Source organism: Mesoplodon mirus (genome assembly GCF_964341445.2).
Source record: "Mesoplodon mirus genome assembly, chromosome: 15".
NCBI classification, from domain to species: Eukaryota; Metazoa; Chordata; class Mammalia; order Artiodactyla; family Ziphiidae; genus Mesoplodon; species Mesoplodon mirus.
Window position 1 is genome coordinate 79062261 of NC_138991.1, and position 15263 is coordinate 79077523.

The 15263-nt window shown below is 36.4% G+C and overlaps 1 protein-coding gene across 5 annotated transcripts in view; it reads left to right on the forward strand.

Moving 5' to 3' along the window:
- The window catches only part of MACROD2 (mono-ADP ribosylhydrolase 2), a 1980208-nt gene that overhangs the window by 285146 nt on the left and 1679799 nt on the right, over positions 1 to 15263 (forward strand). The gene's annotated exons all lie outside the window — the stretch shown is intronic.

The following is a 15263-nucleotide window of genomic DNA, read 5'->3' on the forward strand; positions in this document are numbered from 1 at the left end:
GAAACTGTTCAGGGGTAGTTTTGCTTGTATTTAAGTTATTGTATTTTAATTTATGTATATGAATAAACACTGGACAGTGGAAAACACAGACATTTATAGTGTCTGTGTCTAATTAGCAGAATTATAGACTTTATTTTCAATTATGATTTTCATAGACTGGTTTCTGCTATTCGGTCAACAAATGCTTTAGGCTCATAAGTTTTTCACTAAGTGTGTTTCACTTTTTAATATTATTGGGAAGAATTTTGCTTTTATATTTACCTGGAGGGCAATTTCCTTAAACTAATGTTATTTGTTTTATTCTTAGAGGTTCACAGCATTCTCCTTTGTGCTTTTAAAAAGTTTCTGAGTGTTTGTTTCTGAAGGAGGCCAGCTAATTGTCTTTACCAGGAGTATTTGATTATGGTCTCTTCATTAGCTTCATTTAGTTTATCTATTTACATGCTTCTCTGATAGCAGTTTGACCTTCTGAGTTCCTCTCCAAGAATGAATGATATCACAGTAGAAGGTGAACTCTTGATAAGAGGTATACTGACCCCTATTGTTCTATGATTGCACTTTTATTGGCCTCTGAGGGTGGACCCATTAAATACAGGAGTTTTAGAATTCTAACATCTGTTGAAAAGCCAACTTCTTAGAAATGTTAGGTAGCAAAAGTTGAACTGAGATGCAGCTGCTGGAGTTTTGGAGGAAAGGGAGGTGGGACGAACAGGTAATCTCTCAGTTAAAGGGTGGATTTTCTTCCTGTTACTGCAAAATAAACACATGGATTAAATTGTTTTATGAAAGCATTCTTTCTAGAAGCTATTTTCAGTTGGGAGTTGATTATATTTAAAAAGAACTTTTTGCCTGGCCAAATTCCTATGGGCTTATATCAATATTTAATCAGTTTTGTCTCCATTCAGGCAGACCTTAAACAGAAAAGAAAGATAAATGGACAATTTTGGTTATCAGTATCTAAAAGAAGGTATATTGGCCTGGGAGTTAGGAGTTCTGAGGTTTCCATTCCCTAGCCTGCCATGACTTCATATTATCTGCTCTGGGGTTTGGTTTCACCACCTGGCAAATAAAGGCAGCAGGAACTTACTGAATGCCAATTATGTATTGTTGCTTTCTTTCTTTCTTTCTTTTTTTTTTTTTTTTAAGTTGTGGATTAAAATGTAGAAGAAGGCAAGAGATTATGAAAAATGTGATCTGTACTAGAGGTGCCAACTTTGGAGGCAAACTCTTGAGATAGCTCCTATCAGCCCACCCTGTCCAAAAATATATACTCTTTTGCTGCTTCCATTTGTTTTTGTTTTTGTTCTTGTTTTTACCTCTTGCTCTTATCAGCTGTCTGAAATTCTGCCAGTTGGAAGCGAACTTATAATAATATGTACATTTTTTTGCAATAAAATGGACTGACTCTGAAAAGATTGAGTTACCCTGAGTTAATTCAGATAGCTTTCCTCCTTTGTTACCTAAGGGAGATTACCTACAATAAGGGGATGGCTGTCCTGGTAGGAGGGGAAGGAAGGCAGACAGTTTTCAGTGAGAAGCCCTTTAGGCTGTGATAGGAATGGGGGGCCTGATTCTTACAGCAGAGAGAACTCAGCTCTGAGTGGAGGAACCCACCTGTGTAGACTAATGAACCCACCTGTGTAGACTAATGTTTAAGAGCATGTCCTTCACAGTCTAGCATACCCGGGCTCCATCTTGACTTTGCCACATGACTCTAGACAACTGACTAAATATTTCTGAAATTGTTAGCTCAGTACCTGACTCATAGTAAGCACCAAAGGAATGGTAACTGTCTCTATTAAGATGAGGGCATCTGAGCACTTGAAAAAAGGAGACATTAAGAAGTGGTAGAAGAATGCACAAAGGGAGGTCAGAGAGGACCAGTGACAGATTTTTTCATACTCTTGTTGTTCAATAGCCAGGAAATGAGGGAGGAGGTAGGCAAATAGGATATTTTCTTGTTTAATTTTTTTTTCTGTTGTCTTCATGCATTTCATGGTCCCATGTTCTCAGGATTTAGAACTTAGTTGAGTTCTAGTAGATGTTTTGGATTCAAAAGGCATTTGTCGTTTTTTTGCATTTTGCTCTGTTTTGTGGGCTAGCCTGTGAATCTAACACTGTACATGAGAAAATACATTTCAGAGGGTAAAGAACTGGCCGGAAAATGAACTCCACTAGCATATTCCAATTTTAAAATTCTAAGACTATCTAAACTGGCCATATCAAAGAACTTTGTGTTTTTCTGTTTTTGTGAGAGGGTAAGAGATGCTCCCTGATGGAGGACAGGGGAGGTTGGATTTGGAATCAGGTTTCCCGGGCTTTACTGTTTACTTGTGTATCCAAGTGAAAACAACAACCACCACTAAACCTCTTTTATAAACAAGTCCCAGCTGAAATGGAACAATTTAAATCAGGTCTTCCAACCTGCCTAAACTTAAGCTTCCTCATTCACTCATTCATTGTACACAAATTTGTTAAACTTCCCTGTAAAAGAAGCTAGTAGGACTAGATGACCCCCAGACCACCTCCAATTATGATATTGGAAATTTAATCTTAGAAAGTATTGAAGTTCTCTTAGGTTTTAGAAAGACACATCCTTGATGATTTTTCTTCCCCTCACCACTCTTCCTGAGAATAACGTCTTCAAAGTTGTCTGAGAAACAAACCAACCAACAAAAGCAGCTCAGGCTTTTGGTATATTAAATGCCTTGGGCTTATTATCAGTTGAGAATTTTTTGGTTGCAAGTGATTGAAAGCTCAAGCCTTACTATCTAATCAACAATTGGAAATCTATTGGTTCATGTAACTGAGAAGTTCAAATGTATGGTCTGGCTGGCTTCAGGTAAAGCTTGATATAGTGGCTTAAAGTATGTCAACAAAAAACAGTTTCTCTCTGACTCTGGCTTTTCCAGTGTTGGCAAAGGAGTGTTGGCAGTCTCCTTAGATCATGTACAACGGATCCTTGGCAGCTCCAGGCATTTCCCTTAGGCAGTGACAGTTCCATGTATCACATTCCCATATTGCAGTGTTCAGGGGAAGAGAGGTCACCTCCAGAAGCTCCTACACATGCACAGATGTATGATTCACTCTTTCTCATTTGTTTAGTCTGGATCACATGCTCATTCCTGAACCTATTACAGGAAGATGGAGAGATATATTGATGAGCTTAAGCCCCCTGTAAGAGGTGTAGGTAGGGTCAACCCCATTCAGACACACGGCTGAGAATGGAGGCCAGGGTATGATCCAAAGGAAAATTGGACACTGTTAGTTTGAGAAGGAAGGAACGGATGCTGGAGATTAGCTCATTTTTAGAGGATTTGGCATGCTGAAACTTGGGCATGTTTTATAAATTTATAAACTTGAAGCTGCTCTTTTTATTTTCTTTCTCTTTTTTTTTTAAGCCAAAGTTTTGTTTAAATTGCCAAAACATCTTTAAAAGATTTTTCTATTTGTAGACCCTCTCAAGTCTAGCCCAGTTTTTTCTGTCAACAGGTAGTGATGCAAGTTAGGGCACATCAGTACTACATCTTAACATGAACCTCTGGGATGTTAATAAAATATAGAGAGAGTACATATTCAGCTATCTGTAATTCTGTGAAGTCAGGCCAGATGCTTAATGCACCAGTTAGAAACTGTACCACATCTTTCTGGACAATTCCAAAGGGTGTTGGAGAAATAATTAGATTATAGCAGGTCATAGATGCCTTAGAATACTGAATGGTTTTAAAAATGCTATATTAAACTGTTCTTCTGATATTTGCCTTTTATTAGTCAACACTTAAAATGTACCTAAAAATAATCACATATCCCTTTTAAGTATATTTCCAAAACATACTGCACTGTGAGATCTGTCATTACAGGACTTGAAACAGAAATCAAAGAGAAAAAATCAGGTTGTTATTTCCCTGCCTGCTTGTCTGCCCACCCTCTGATACACACTTATTTTCCCCAGCATCCAAGTTAGACTCTTATTACACTTTTGAGATTGGGATAAAGATGATTTTTTTTAAACTGAGAAAAAAGCACCCCTTTGGCCTCCCAGGAAAGAGAGGAGAAATTGTGGTTCAGAACAGGGTTAGTACCTGGCCACAACTGATGGGCTGAGACAGCTGGCTAGTGCAAAATGGAAAGCCTGCTGATTCCTACTTTCTTCCCTTTTCTCTGCTTTCATGTCTGGCCATGCACATGATGCATGATCCAACTCCAGCTGATGTAGGCTGTATCCTTGACCCCTTCCCACTCCCTAATGCCCTGTCACCCTTCTCACTTTGTTTTAAAACGCAAAAAGAGACTTTTTAAATGGACCTTGGAAAAAGCAAACTTCGAGCAAGCAGAGAGTGAATTCTCCCTCTGATACTCTGTGTGTGGCCCTGGGAAAAGAACTTCAGTTCTCTGAGCCTCAGTTCTCTCATTTATGAAGATGGAGACATGGGACCCACCTCGTTTTGCTATTATGGACTTCAGTAAAGTGGTACATTGTAAGAGCTCATTAAATCTGAGAAAGCACTTACCAAGACAAAGCTAAAACTTGTAGATAGTTGCTTTTTATCTTCATAGTGATGAGTAGGGCCAGGATCATTTCAAAAGGCACAATCCACTAATGTTAAATTAAGCTATGTGTTTTAACAGTTTATCTTTGGAAATGAAACAATTTGAGAAATGCTTCTGCTTACTGTCCTGGATGCTCAGACCTTGAGATAACAGTATCTAAGGCTTGTTCTGAGACTTAATTACAAATCAAAGGACAAATTCCTTATTCTTGAAAATGATTAGTATAAAGCATAGCTTTGGAGGAATGGCTTACGGTTATTAAGAGCAGATCAATATATGTCTGATCATTGAGATATGTATTTACTAGATATCATACAAGTGGATTGCTCCAAAGCCACATGATTCTATCTACATAGCTTGCTGTTAATCTCAGCCAAAGTTGTCGTCACTTGCAAACCATCTTATTGTTTCACTGTTTCTGGAGTATTGGTGCTAATTTTAGGTACACAAATAGACTTTCTGAGAGGAAGATTTCCTGAAATTGTTGTCAGACTTATCTTATTTCCAAACCAGCTCTGTATTCTTCTTGTATTTGAGATTAACTCTTTTAGGATTGCTATTTCAGTGCAGTCCAGATTACTTAGGTACATAAACATGTTTAATGTTGAAAGAAACATGTTTAAAGTAGAATCAAAAACTGTTTTATATTATATCTGTTTATAAATGACTATGGAAACCGTCCCTCATTGGTACTTCTGGGAGAAGCAGATGTACTACAATTAGTACTTTTCCCTTAAAAACTGGCATGTATTGATTACTGCAAGATTTTTTAAGGGATAAATTATTATCGGTTGATTAGATTTGGACTAAGCGAATGTTTCACAATACCATCAAGTCCAAATAAAAATAGTTAAAAATTATCATGGGAAATTCTTTAAAATATAAACCTATTTAAATTTCCTGACTGTGATTTATGACAAATATGTTATAGATAGATTAAAGTATGTCTGTAGTCCCCTCTGCTTCACTTCCTTCATATTCTAAGTGATTAACCTTAAATTTGGGGAATTTAAAAGCATTTTATAATTCTTTCATTAGTTAAACTTTTGTTCCTTTTGTTTGATATTTAAAATGTATTAGTGCTACAAATTTACAAATACTTCACTAGGTTTCATATGTGTTTAAAAATTAAGATCTAGACTTGACAAGTTTTATTAAAAGTGCACAAATATTGCCAATATTTATTTATGTTTTAATGAGCTTTTATTCTTAATAAATTTTTTTTAATGAGGATAGAATTGAAATATGATTAACAAAGTGTTACTTTTAAAAATGAGTAATTTTTGTTTGGGAGGAAGCTTTTTGGTAGTTTAATTCTCATGTTTACATAGAAGCAATACAGAAACTATTTGAGTCACTTCCCAAGCAGCTCCTCTTTGTTTCCTTCACTAGCCCAGGGAACAGACATGTCTCTCTGAAGTCCTCCCCTGCTTCCCTGGGGCAAGTCAGAAATAAGCTTATCAGATCACATCTTATTGACAAAGAGCAAAGCTTATTGGCTGACAAAAGAAGGGAAAAGAACAAGTAAAGTGTAAATGACAGGTTTGTTGTCAAAAAATCCTAGGTTAACATTGTTTTTTAAATAAATTTTTTGGAAGTAGGGTTTACATCTTTTTATATTTGCTTGATTTTTACTTTAGAATTTTAAGTGCAGTAAAAGCTAAGAGCTTTATCCATATTTTGTACACTGTAATTAAGTTATCAATATTATCATCATTATTGTTGTTGGCATTGCTGTTATTACTTGTTCCTTGTAAGCAAATCTTTCTATCTTTGAAAGAAGTTAGAGAAAATTATGTTGTATCTTATGTGTTTCCAGTTTAGTTTTCTAAAAGAAAGTAGACATGGCTTTCAGATAGAAAGTAGACGTAGCTTTCTGGCAAGAAGTAGAAATATTATAAATATTGAAATAAATTGTTATAAATATTAAGTAATTATAAAGATGTTTTGTATCATATTTATATCCTATATTCTTGACTAAACAAAAATAGTCTTAAGGAACTTTTAAATCATATTTATTTCTTGTCTTCTTGACCGAACAAAATAAAATATTACCATCTCCATTCTAATGCAGCTGATAATCTAATAATCGCATAGCAGGTGCAGGAACTTGTTCTGGGTATTCTGAAGATGATAATAAGGTATGTGCTATAAGTCTGGTCATGTTGACTCGTTCTCTGTTTTCCAAAGACTCTCTAACCAACCTTCTAAAGTTGCTCTATCCACTAATACATAGATTATAGGTGGGCCGAAACCATCTCATGACAGCTAGGTACTGGCTCCTAAGCAATCCCAAAGAACAAAGAAACCTGACCTTAGTCCATGGTTGAGAAGGTCAGGAGCAATTTAAGCAATGTACTCTGGGCTACAAAACTGTATTTGAAATGAGACTTTAACAGCAGTTAAAGAGGGAAAGTTTTTGAAGGGACATTAAGGAAAGAACCAAAGCTTCTAAAATAGCAACAATTTGAGAGGAAGGGAGAGCCACAGTAGGTGGATTTTGAAGTCTTTACTTCTTTACTATGGTGGTAATTGCAAGCAAGGAAGACAGAAGAAATTGTCTGAGAACATTCACGATGCACGTTCCCTTCACCCATTCTTGTCATGAATTTTGGGGAGGAATAGAAGAGGTTGCTGAATTACAGAGGCCAGTAAGGAAGAAAAGAGAAGTTCATAGATTTGAGCAAAGTAACAGTATCAATGTAGTGAGACTAGTATTCCAATAATGGTGATATTATGAAAAGACTGGTGGAAAGCTAAGTGTAGACTAAAATCCTAAAATTTGGTTGCACAGGAGGGAAAAGGGTAGTCAAAAATGGAGATTTGGTACTAATTTGGGCTTTTAAGGACTATGACCTGACTCTGCTCGTACCATTCTTAGGTCCTTCCAGGAAACACCGTTGAGATTTTCCAAAAGCTTTTCATTGTAAATTTGCAATAGAGTCCATGGGATTCCTGAGTTATTATCTGTTCTGCATCTAGGAATGTAATCCCTGTACGAGGAAGGGTCTTCTCTATATGGAAAGGAAACCATCTACTTTAGGATGGTGAAAGCTGACACTTGCCGAGAAAGCTAGAATGGCCTAACTAAGCCATGCCCATTAAATGGGTGTGTGTTCATGAGCCCACAAGTCACAGTAAATCATCCACATGTCCATTAGGAATATGGGGCAGCTCTCAGAGCCTTCTGGTTTGTATCCAGATTAACATCTAGTCTAACACTGTAATGTTAGTGGAGGCAATGGAGTCATCCAAAATATGCATCTGGAACAAATATATAGGTCTTAGAACATGGAATAAAAGTACTGTGGCATTAAGGGTTCATTGTAATTTGTAACAGAAAGTACCTAAAAGAAAGCGTTCAGAGAAAAGTTATACCAGTTCAGAATATGTCATCTACCATGTAATGTGCCAGAATCCTAACAGGCATTTCTGTTTACACTTGGCTCTTTTGAGCCTCATTCCTGCCTTTGACTTATCCTTTATGAACAGCATCCTTCATTAGTAAACAACTGAACACGTTTCTTCACTCATCAGTTAAAGAAAACCACTAATTGTCCTGTTAGTCTCAAGGACTGATCTTGGTGGAATTATGCCCCAATTGTATTTTTTCCCTCAGTATCTCTAATATGGGATGCTTACAATCTTATTTAAAAATAAATGCATGTTGTCTGAGAGGAGGCAAAATGACTCCAAATACTATGCTGTTAGGACCCAGTTATCCATGTCTTAATGGTAAGAAATGAATTGACCACTACTGCCTATTTTCATCACACTTGTTGCAATCAACTGTTCCAATTCACTTTATAGTTTACAGCCATTAAATGACACTGTTAAGTTGTAGAAAGTTAGAAAAGAATGATAATAAGAGGAAAATAAAAATAAAGCCTTTAAGATTTTCATAACTTCCATCTATATATAAACAAATTAAATTCAGAAAACATGTATTGTACATATTGCTTTTGTACTTATTATTATAACTTCTTTTCACTTAAGAAAATTGTGAACTTGTCTCTGCACTATCAAATGTGCCTGGATATCATCAGTTATAATGGGAGCCATTATATAGTATGCCATTGTTTGCAGAGATAGCAACCACCATGACTACTAGCCTGTCTTTCCCAGCATTTGCATGCTTTTCAATTTTTCCAGATTATAAGCAAAATTATGAGGAAAATGCTTCCAATGAAATCTTTGTGCTCAAATTTATTAAGATAACTTATTTGAGGTAAAATTGATGCTTCATAGAGCTGACACTTTTTAAATGAATTTGCTGTGATTACAAGATTGCCCTCCAGAAAGGATGTATTCTCCCAATCCCTGCACCCTCAACAACTTTGGGTAGTGCTGATCTTCATTTTAATAGGAGATAAATTTGGTCTTGATATTGTTTAAATTTGTATATGTAGAAGGAGTGCATTTTCTTTCTTTTTGGGTGAGAGGGCATGTTCTTTTACTTCATTTCCTCCCTCCTTCCTCTTTTTTTTGGGGGGGGTAATTTTGTCTGTCATCCTTTTTTTTGAGAAGTCAAACACAGAGAAGTACAGAGAATAATGAAATAGAATATGCACCACCTAGAATTAACAGAGGTTAACATTTCATTTATTTTAATTATTTATTGCTTTAGATCCTTAATTCAAAATAGAATATAAGAATATTTATTGTAAAGTTGAAATATCCTTCATTTTCTCTCTCATCTACTTACCTCTTTCCTTCCCCAGAAGCATCCACCATGGCGAATTTGGTGGTGTGTTTTCAGTCTATGTTTTCTTATTTGTTTAATTAAAATTAGGGTCAGCTGTGAGCCCTAAAAACTTAAGAGTGACTTAACATGGAAGTTGATTTGCCACTTGTGAAAAAGTCCAGATAGGTAGTCCAGGGTGAGCATGGCCCTCCACACAGTCGGTGACCTGGGATTCTTCTAGTTTGTTGCCTTATAGTGGGTGGCTTCGATCTCATAATTCAAAATAGTGACATCCTCTTTCCAGAAAGGACAGAAAAAGGGATTAAAAATACATTAGTATTAATAATTACCTACCTGTTATAAAAATTAATACTTATTTTAATGATAATTATCATTAATAAGCTGCAAACTTGCGTTCAGTTGTCCCTCTGTACAAATAAGACTACAAGGAACATTCTTTTACATATCTCCTCCTCTGCATGGGTGAGCTTCTCCAGCTTATGTACCTAGAAATGGAATTTCTGGGTCTTAGGGTATGACTATAGGTATAGGTCACTATACTAGATACTGCAAAATTCTTCTCTTTGTTAGCGTGCTGCAAATAACAGACAATAGAGTTCAAAGTGGCTAAAATAAAGAAATTTATTACCTCACATACCAAGAAGTCCAGAGGTAGAGGTGGTCTAGACTTGGTTTATTCATTGACTCAATGGCTTGCTGTCCTCATGGTTGCAAGGAATCAAATGCAGACAAAACAATGGCCAAAGTTATTGTATCTCTTTGTTTCTTTTGAAGGGCAGGGAAACTTTTCCTAGAAACTTCCTCCACCTGGCTTTCTTTCGTATCTTATTGGCTAAAACTGAATCACACCCTAAGTTTATTACTTATAAGGTTAGATAAGACCATGATGACTGGGTGGGGATAGGGCCAGTTTACCTCGAAGAATGTTATCAGGAGGAAGGAGATACCTGAACAAAACATGCTGTTAGGAAGGAAGATGGGGAAAGGTGGGTTACAAGTAGGCAATAAGCAGTGTCTGCTGTATTCCCAAAGTAGCTGCTACATTCCCATCAGTAGTACAGGAGTCCTTGATTGTCAGGGCTTTTGTTTGTTTTTGCCAATCTAATGAGCACAAAATAGTACTCTTTGTTGTATTCTTGGCATTTATTGGCTTCTGGTGGGTTGCATACCTTTTCAGACACTTACAGGCCTTCTGGGTTTTCTCTTCTGTGAAATGCCTTATTTATGTTTCTTTGCCTTGATTTCTCCGGAGACATTTGCGTTTTTCTTATTGATTTGTAGCAATTTAAAAAATATATTCTGAATAATAATTATTTGTCTGGAAAGTTGTGTTGGAGGTGCCTTCTGCCAATGTATGGCTTGTCTTTTAACTTTTAATTTAAAAAATAAGTTTTTGTAACTTAAAGGTTTGTACTTTTTGTGTCTAGTTCAAAGAATCATTTTCTACATTAAGGTCATATAAATATTATTCTGTTCTTTTTCTTATTGAATTTTAATTGGTTAACAACCTTTTGTATACTGTATACTAACAATTTTTAAAGTAATGTGAGGACTCTTCCACAGGGTCTGTAAGATTAAAACTGCTTTTATGATGGTATTAAAATGTTATTTGCCTTTTTCACTCATTCTTTTATACAAGTAAAGTGGAGTCTTAAAGAGGCTGCATGACCTGTGATACCACAGCAAATTGGAAATGCCAAAGCAGAGATGGGGACCCAGTTATCTCTTCTTACAACAAACATTAAAATGATTTGCAGGACTGTAAACAGTGCTATTTTTCTGAATAAGACTTTTTGTTTGTTGGAAAATAGCTTTTTTTTCTCACAAAATATGCTATTTATGTAAATGTATATTAGGTTTATTCTTATTTCTAAATGAATTTATAAGTATTTTTTTAAAATTCTGTTTTAACCAGTAACATACTAAACATTGAAAAATATAATCCACATAAATAAAAGCTCTTTGGTGTACTCAATAATTTTTAAGGATATAAAGGAGTCCTGAAACCAAAAGTTTGTGAAATGTTGCTGTATATGAACAATAATTTTTCATTCAGAAATTCCCTTGCCTCATAGCTGTGTGTCAAAAATTAGAACATTTATTTCATTGTCCTTGGGAAAATATGATTTGGAAAACAGTTCTCTTCCCATGTGCATCAATGTATTAGTTAAAGATAATTAACTTGAATTATCTATAATTTTTATTACCCATCTACTGCAGTCATCCATTAGCCCAATGGGTACCATAGAACAATAGAAAGAGCATAAGTTTGGTGTCAGACAGACCTGGCTTTGGATCCCCAGCATGGGGATGTAGCTTAAGCTTAAGCTAGTAACTCAATCTGTCTGAACCTCAGTGTTGGGAGGGAGTAGTCCATCTGGTTGTGTATCTTTCTCATTAGGAAGAGAGGAATGTGGCTGAGCAGGGCTTGGGGAAGCAGATCCTGACAGAGCTGCACTTCAGAAACAACAATTGGACCTTAATTAAGTGGAATGTTCTCCCACTGCTCAGTGTTGTGGTTAAGGGCATTGGCTTTGTAGCCAGACCTCCTGGTTCATAGCCCAGTTCTACTTGCTAACTGAGTGAATGAAATTGTGGATGAATTACTTAACCTGTGTGTGTTTTTGAATATCCCCATATATAAATCGGGAGTAATAATACTCTCTATGCCATAAGGGTTATTCTGAGAATTAACTGAGATACAACGTCTAGAACCATTTTACAGTGTTGCCGCATGATAAATGCTTACCATTTCAGTTGTAGTCGCTCTTACTATTAGTTTAAGTAATTATCTGTTGCCTCATAACAAACCACCCCGAAACTTAGTGCCCTTAAAATAAAACCAAAGATGTATTTTGTGCACAAATCTCAATAGTTACACATCATCTCTTCTCACATGGCATCAGCTGGGGTGGCTGACCTGGGGGCTGGAGGATCTACTTTCGAGTTGGTTGACTCACACAGTTGATGCTGACTTCTTAGAGCTCAGCCAGGGCTGTGTACTGGGTACCTCTGTACTCTCCAAGTTGGCTTCTTCACGGGCTGCTTAGGCTTCCTCATGGCATGATGGCTGGGTTCTAAGAGTGAACATCTCAAAAGAAACAGGGAGAAGTCCATCACATTTTTATAACTTGTCCTCGGTAGTCACTTACTTACGTTATTTCCATTAGTCACAAATCCATCCAGATTTAAGCGGAGGGAACACAGACACCCACCTCTCCATGGAAGGAGTGTCAAAGTCACATTGTAAGAAGACTAAGAAGACCAGGAGATACTGTTGCAGTCATCTTTGAGGAATATAGTTTGCCACAATAGGAGTCTACTGACCTATTAGATAACATGATATTCTTGGCATTTTTAATCACCAGCAGCAACAACCTCAACTCTGTGTATCAGAACCATCTTAGTGCTTTTTACAAAATGTAGATAGTGGGCAACTTTTCATTTCTTTTCAGTATTTTTCTCTATTTCCTGCCTTTTTTCAATGTTGAGCACTTACTAATATAATAAAAAATTTAAATGAAAGGACTAACAAGTTTTACAGTGTATATAGATAGTCTATATTCTATGAATATAGAATTTCTTAAAGAAGTTGAAAGTCTGTTTTACTCCTTCTTTCTCAGTTTGGTCATATTTCTAGTGGCAGTGACCTCTAGAATGAAAGAAAAGGAAGAAAGAAAATGATTCTACTCACAAATATTTCTAGGTTAAATGTTGGGTTCCTTAGGGCAAACCTCAGTCACCAAACGTAGCCCATAAAACCATGAAATGTGGTTCTCACTGCCTTATCCTTAGAACTGCGGGTTGCAGACAACTGATGAGCTGCTGGTGAACTTGGACAGAGAGCCAGTTTCTCTTCATCTGTCAGGAAAGGCAGGCACACAGTAAATATGTGAGTACCTTTGATATTGATAAGACTCATGCAAATGAATGTGCAAATAAGGCAGTGCTCTTGAGATTTTGGGAAATGGCCAAAGAGGCTGTTTTGTCCCCCGCTAAGACTTTGGATTTGCCTCTGATCTCACACAAAGCCATCTCTTTTGCTTAAACGTGTCTTATTCTTAAAGATGCCAGGCGTAGTTGTTTGAAACTTTTAACTTATCTTTGCAGCTGTAATATATTTCTTCCCTTCAAAGGGCAAAATTGTTCATTTTAAAAAGCAAAGACCATTTCAGGTTTGAGGTGAAAGCAGAGTGAAATATGGAGGCAAAGGATCAGTTTCAAAGAGGAACAATACTTTATAACAATTTAGTCTACTTTTAAGTGGCAAGTGTTGTTATATATATAAGAAATAGTAAAGTACATGGGAATAAACAGTAGACTAAATGTCACTCTGGGGACTTAAAAGGAGTTAATGCAACTTCTCAAGTAGATTAATTTACTCCTGGGGATAGTTTACAAGATAGTAGATTTTTGGTTCAGTATAATTTTCACTTATTCAGCACATATTATGTTCCAGGTCCTCTTCTACGCACTTTACTTACTGATATTAATTTATTCAATTCTCTCAACACCCCTGTGAAGTAGTTAATACCATTATCCCCCAATTATAGCCTAGAACAAAGTGGTTAAAAACTTGCCCGAGATCACTATGTACAGCCATCAGGCTTTATAACCAGGCTGACTGGCTCTAGAATCCAAGCAATCCAAGTTTTTATCCACTGCTTCTTATTGCCTTGCAGATGAGTTGTGGCTTTTTGTTTTGTTTTGTTTTAAGTTATGGTGCTTGGAAATTTTGCATTAGATGATTTTAATTTTGCAACAGTGCTTAGCAACTTTTGCATTAGATCAAGAGAATATAGTAGATATCTGCAAGGGATTCTTTCAGAGTTCACATAAGAAAACCAAAGGTGAGGCAGACCTCAGAAAGGGAGATTAGACAGTAAATTATTTAATTTCAGGCTCATTGCTCAACTTTCTTTGCATCTGGAAGTCAAGTCAAGTGTATTTAGAATCTGGGAGAGGGTTTGATACCCTGAACTGCTATTTGTAACAAGAACTTGGGTGAGTTACTTCATCTCTCCTGGGGATATTAACAGCTATCCCACCAGCCTCAAGGGGTTGTTGGAAAGAGCAAATGAATTATCATGGTTATAAATCCAGTTGCAAAATATAAAGTCCTCATTTACTGTTAGTTATTGTTATAATTAAGCATAATTTCTTTTAGAAAAGCATTTCAGAAATACCTACTTTGAAAATTACATTTTGTAGTTTGTCCCTGTGTTTGATACAGGTATGTCAACTGTTCAGCATGGTGCTTAGCTTATGGTCACACTCAGCAGAATCTACTAATCATTATTTAATTTCTAGAAGATGTCTTCAGACTGGGGAAGCAATAAAAGGAAAATATCTCCTGGACAAGACAGAAGCCGCTAAACACAATCTGAAATATGGGGCTAAGAAGCCTTTCCTAGTTGGCAGGGGCTGTGTGATACTGAGGAGATTTAGGAAATTGAAGTCACATTTTCAGTGTTCAGTGATAATAATCCCTCTCATTTCTACTATCTATTTATGTACTCATGTGCCAAGGCTGATCTATTCTTGGTGGCCCTCTGAGGACCATTAAGTATTCTGAGGTCATATCGGGTTTGATAAGATAGTGTTATGATCACTGCCTCCAGTATTTGCCATTCCTAGACTATTCTTTAAAGTTTCTGAGATACCTTCGATTCTACTTCTTAATCATACCCTCGCTGCAGCCCTCTACATTTGTCAGGGTTATCAGTGTTCCCCTGTGACACAAGGAAACAGACTATGACCCCTTTTCTTCTATCTCTATGTTTTTCCCACTAGAGTGTGCTGTCATGGCTTTGTACATCCCTTCTCAGGTCTCAGCCCCTATCTTGAAACCTAGTATGGATTTGGACACATGATAGATGATCCATATAGTTTTGCTGAATAAAATTTTAGTGAATTAAAATTTTGGCCCAAACTGAATGACTGATGCTTAAGAATAAAACCTCAAACCTCAAAAATGGAGCTGTTAGCACTTCCCTCATTTTTCCTA